The following is a 5,589-nucleotide window of genomic DNA, read 5'->3' on the forward strand; positions in this document are numbered from 1 at the left end:
ATGATAGTTTATACATTATCTCGTGTCTTATGTCTTGTACTAGCATATGTGCAAGTAATATATATACGATCATAAACCAGAAGTTTATGCACCATGATTATTTACTTTATTGGCATGACCGGTTAGACCACACCGAGTCAATGATGATGTGAAAAATAATGAAGAACTTAAACATTCTTCTAGCAGATAGCATATTATGTTTGCTCATAAGGGAAATTGTTTATTTGCAAATTAAGGGGGTGTATCCCTAAATATTCTGGAAATGATTAAGAGATATGCATATCTCAACATGATACCATTTAGTGTTTTAAATCGATGCCTCATCTAAATGGTTATCAAAGTCACAACATGATGTTTGTGGAATTTATGGCTTAGCTAATAAGATAGCAAGCACGATATTCCAGATTGCATGTATTTATTAGTATTGACGATAAGTTTATTTCCCTAGCTATTAATGATCGACGGAATAAGTGTTGAACTTCCTGTAGATTATGTTCATACATGAATTGCTTTTGTTAAGACGATCACTGAACGTCTACGATTGATAGCAAAACCAATAATCATGAGAGCAAGTTCATGTTTATATATGAGTACATGTAATTTTACATGAAATAAAATTAATTCATATCAAGCCAATATGTTGTAATAGTTTCTCCCCAATTATAGTTGGTTTTTGGTCAGGAACCAAAGATGTCCTTTCTAAGATTTTGGTTATGCGGTATATATTGAAATTGATCCACCACTACGCACAAAAAAGGGACCTTAAAAGGTGGTAGGGAATACATGATAACGAATTAATTGATATCCATCTCAATGGATTAACATTCCCAACATCAGGGGGAGATAAAAAGCAGTTGGAAAATAAATGAGTTAGTATGAATTATCATTGATCCTCAAAAACTAAATGTATGAACCAGAAGTTCAAAGGAAAATTCCATTATAAAGATTAGCGAATCCATTACCAGGCGCATTCACTGACTTTAAAAAGGTGACTATGTCACATATACCAACTTCTAATGCTCCAATTAAGATGAGTGTTCCAGAAGAACAACCACATATTTTGTAATGAGTCTATTGCATGCCTAAAGCATGGTAGACTAGTTGATTCCAATAATAAAATTCCTTGAAAATTGGAGCAAGTAATTAAAATGGTCAAGTCGAGGTTATAGTAATAAGATCTCCTGAAGAGACAGTAGACATGATGGTTCAAGAAGAACCTCAGGTAACTGAAAATAAATAGATCTCGATAAGCTGTATCATGTCTAAGATATGTATGGAATCGAAACAAAATCGACGTCTTATTACTTTTGTATATAATATAGCGCTTGAAATGATGAAATGACGAGGATCAAGATTTAAGATCTGCCTATGAATGAAAATATATAAATGATTGGCCAAAATGGAAAGACGTAAAGTATGGCAGATTCAAATTCTCTAATGAAATGGAAAGTTTTCGGACCAACAGTCCATACAACTGAATTTGTAAAGTATGTTGGATATTAATGGGGCTTTTATGCAAATCATGTGAAAATCAAATTAAATGAGATAAGGCAAATATGGTGCACAAGGATTTTCACAAAAACCCATGATTGATTATAATGAGACACATTCTCTAGTGGTGGATGTAATGACTTTCCAGTATTTTATTAGTCTGGTAATATAAAGAGAGAATTGATATGCGTCTTATGAATGTTATGTATCACTTGATACTAAAAGTTTACATGAAAGTCCCTCAAGGATTTGAAATATCAAAAATCATGTAAAATGAATTCTCGAGAACGATATGATCGTTGTATACAAATTCATATTTGAATACGTTGATATAATTGGAACTCCTGATGAGAATCGTAAAGCATTTAAGTGCTTAGAAGGTTAGTTGAAACATCTTAAGGATGTAATTCTTGTGCACCAATAACTATACATAGAAAACTTATGTCTGGTTATTATGGCATCTTAATGTACAATGTATAAGCATGGTACAATATGGATTAAATATTCAAAGACATCCTTGCATATGATATAGAAATCAATGAGGAGGTATATGTAATAGAACTCCTAAAGAGTGAATGCACATACATTGTTTTTCAAAGTTGAAAGAAGTATGTATATGATTGCAAATGCCTGAAGCATTGATTTGAAGTCCTCAAGAATGTATCTTTATAAAGTTAAAGATAATATGAATTAAAATAGTCAAGTTGAGTGTTGTACAACTCATGATATATTATGATAAAGAGCAATATAAGTTTGATAATATTATCCATCTTTATCAAATGTTCTTTCTTAAAAGTTCACTATAATCGCAATTTACAGTGATGATGTCTAAGCATCATGATGTGCACAAAATGCAACATACAAATTACATCAATTGTGGCATAAAACTAACCCTTTTTAGTACTAATGTTGGAAAAAAGTATGTTTTTGTCTTCCTTTTGTATTTTCAGGATTAAATGAGCTCAAATAAACAAAAGAAGCAAAAAGGTAGCTAAATCTAACACAAATACAAGAAAAGGAACAAACGTGGCATGCCCGTCCCCCCGACAGCATCTTCCCAAGCAAAAACATGAGAACAGAAGGCTGAACACGCCCCGTGCTCAGTGAGCGCGGGGGCGTGCCCAAGTGTCAGCAGAAAAGACAAAGTTGTAGAAGCTTCCATCGCCCACCACGGGGTCGTGCTCAGCGGACACGGGGCCGTGGTCAACCATAAGATTCGCAGAATCCAGGCAAATCTTGATAGTACAGATATGCTTCTGCACACGGGGTCGTGCTCAGCGGACACGGGGGCGTGGTCAACTAATGCAGACAAACTGCAATTAATGAAGAAAGAGAGGAGGATGGACACGGGGCCGTGCCCAACGGACACGGGGCCGTGCCCGAGCTTCTGTTCAGCCTATAAATAGGAGTGCTTGGTTCACTTGCAACTCATCCCTTGGCACACCACCTTTCTCACACTTCACCCACCACCCACCACCATCACAACACCATCATCCACTACCATCATCCATTGTCCATCATAGAGTGTGTGAGTCGTCTCGGGATCCAAGATTGATCATAAGAGTTCTTGACAATCAAAGGCCATGTTTGCCTAAGTCTCTTACATCACTTGGTGAAGACAAGTGTTTAGTGTAATACTTTTTATTTTTAATCTTTTCGCACTTTTTATTTGGTTATGTATTAATGACTTTAATAACTAGTTTCTTATGTTGAAGGTGATTCTTCCTTATCGTTTGTCCGTGGTGTCTTGGCATTATTTTACTGTCTATATAAAATAAAAGATTTTCACCATTCATATCTCCACGGTCTATATGGAGATATGTTGGCTACCTGGTCGGGGGTTAAGGGAACGGTTTGGTAAGAGTCTTGCCATTGTTCAGTGTATAGATCCTGCAAAGGACCTGGGTCAAATTTAGTAGGACCTCCTTCAATACCCGCCGGTATTGGATGGCGAGGGTCCAAACTCATTGACCCCCTCATAAGTTAAACTACTATTAAAACTTTAACCCGGCTACTTAGGACTGTATCCCTGCTGACTCAGACTACTTAGCCGAGGGTAACGTCACCTTCAAAAGAGGGGCCTACCACATTATGCATTAATAACTTAATTAGTTATCTTTCAATAATCCGACCCTTTAGGATTGTATCCTTGTTGACTCAAACTACTGGGTTGAGGGTAACGTCGCCTTCAAAAAAGAGATCTGCTACAATAACTAAGATAATCTCTTAAAATGTGCAAAAGTGCGGAAATAATCAAAGGTTACACTACACACGAGTCGGATCCAAGTGATTCATCTTGTCTATCTGTTTTTATTTTTATTTTATTTTTCAGCATTTTATTTAGTTTTATTTTTCTAGTTTAAAAACCTTTCTAACTTTTTGATTTGATTAGACGTTGAGGATAAACCGGTACTAAAAGCTCTTGTGTCCTTGGACGACCTCGGTATCTTACCAACACTATATTACGTCCGCGATGGGTGCACTTGCCCATATGTGTGTTTAGTGTTAGTAAATATCGTGTTTTATAAATTTAAAACTTGGCTAAAAAGTGTAAAAATGGCTTAAAATATACACCTAAAATATAACACACTTCGCGCACATCACATCATCAAGAGAAACTGGCGAGTTTTTAGAAGGGGATTTTTTAATGACCCTAGCACAGTCTAATTATTACTCGACTTGAAGTTCGAATATATTTGTAATCATACTTTTATTCATCTATCAAACTACATCTAGAAGATGTTGGTGGGGACATTTTAGTATGTAGAGAGCTCAACATTATAGTATGTTAAAGGTTGTTCAGACACGGTTTATAAGAAATGATTATTATTATCTCCTACCAAAACAGAGATTCTCATTTCAAAAGTACTATGGCTAAAGTGCAATTATGCATTAACTTGACTTTCTAGCTATGCATGATAATATATATTTTTTTATTTGAATTGATTAACATGATATAGCACATGTCCAATGAGGAGACATTTGAATGGTAAAGCAGATATGTCGATACCCTAAAGGTAAGAATGATATGTGTCTATATTTTACTAACCCATGAAAGCTAGTTCTGTTAGTCTTGTAGATATACAAAATGTAACACAAATAGTCTTGGATCTTATGGTATTTGTTCGCAAGAGGAAGCACTAGAAGTCTCATAAGAAGATTTTACAACACTACTCAATATAAATGATTGCACTTCAAGGCATCAAACGACAAATCATTCTACAAAAGTTTTGAGCAACTTTTGAGGATGATGGACACACTTTACTTAAAGGATACATATTATAATGAGGGGGAGATTTACTCAAGTTGCACTCTTTTTCCCTTAACTAAGTTTTATCCCAATGGGTTTTCTTAGTAAGGTTTTTAATGAGGCAATACACCTGATCCAAAAGTATAGGGGGAAATACGTGCTGCACTCTTTTTTCCTTAGCTATGGTTTTATCCCACTGGGTTTTCCTAGCAAGGTTTTTAACGAGGCAGCATCATCTAGCGTATTAAAAGAACAGTAGACTATTATATTTCAACATGTGGATAGTCAAGGGGGAGTGTTATGAATGCATCATAATGTGGTGACTCTCCACATATGTAACCTCCATATATTTATTACCTTTGTATTAATGTAAGAACAATATATAGAGGTTCTTTGTATTGTATGTTGACAACTCAATGAATAAGAATTCACATTCTCCATATTCTCTTTTTCTACTTGATCTTTATAGTCTTGTTCTCATGTTGCTAATAGACCGTTGTTTTACAACAAATATCAATGAATAACAAATACTTAAATGTGCATAAAATTTCCGTGATTATATGGAGCAGATGGGCAGATGGGTAGCGGCTTAGCTTTGTACGGAACCGGCTCAACTTATGTTGAAACGGCTTGGGGTTTGAGTCAAATGAAACGACTTGAGCGGTGTGGAAAGTTCTCGGCTTAGATCTTTCAACCGGCTCTGGAGGACAAGCCATCCACTTACCGGCTCAAGGGACAAGCCGTGTGGAAAGTTCTCGGCTGAGAACTTTCAAACGAATGACAGCGTTTGAAATGGCTCAGAGCCGTTTCAGGGTTTATCGAACACGTGGCAATCAGTGGTTGGTGGA

This window comes from Helianthus annuus, chromosome 10, assembly GCF_002127325.2.
Source record: "Helianthus annuus cultivar XRQ/B chromosome 10, HanXRQr2.0-SUNRISE, whole genome shotgun sequence".
Taxonomy (NCBI): domain Eukaryota; kingdom Viridiplantae; phylum Streptophyta; class Magnoliopsida; order Asterales; family Asteraceae; genus Helianthus; species Helianthus annuus.